Here is a 741-nt window from a genome sequence, read left to right on the forward strand (position 1 = left end):
CAGTGTTTTGTAGTTTTCATTGTAAAGGTCTTTCATGTCTCTGGTTAGGAAGATGCCAAGGTATTTCATTTTTTTGTGGCTATTGTGAATGGAATTGTGCTTTTTATTTGGGTTTCTGTTTGTTTATTATTGGTGTAAAGAAATGCGATTGTCTTTTGCACATTTATTTTATATCCTGAGACTTTGCCAAAGGCCTTTATCAGTGTAAGGAGGTTTTTGACAGATTCTTTTGGGTTTTCAAGGTACCGGATCATGTCATCTACAAAGAGAGATAGCTTGACTTCCTCATTTCCTATTTGAATACCCCTGATTGCCTTCTCTTCTGATTGCTCTAGCCAGGACTTCCAATACTATATTGAACAGGAGGGGTGAGAATGGGCATCCTTGTCTTGTTGCAGTTTTCAGGGGAAGTGGTTCCAGTTTTTGTTTGTTTAGGAGTATGCTGGCAGTGGGTTTCTCGTAGATGGCTTTTACTATTTGGAAGTATGTTCCCCGTAGGCATAGCTGTTTGAGGATTTTTATCAAGAAGGGGTGCTGGATTTTATCAAAAGCTTTTTCTGCATCTAATGATATCATCATGTGGTTTTTGTTTTGACATCTGTTGATATACTTAACTACATTTCTGGTTTTACGAATGTCGAACCAGCCTTGCATCCCAGGGATGAAGCCTACTTGGTCATAATGGATGATTTTTGAGATGTGTTGTTGAATCCAGTTCGCTAGGATCTTGTTGAGAATTTT

The sequence above is a fragment of the Carlito syrichta genome, unplaced genomic scaffold (assembly GCF_000164805.1).
Source record: "Carlito syrichta isolate Samal-C Ts95f unplaced genomic scaffold, Tarsius_syrichta-2.0.1 Scaffold108659, whole genome shotgun sequence".
NCBI lineage: Eukaryota > Metazoa > Chordata > Mammalia > Primates > Tarsiidae > Carlito > Carlito syrichta.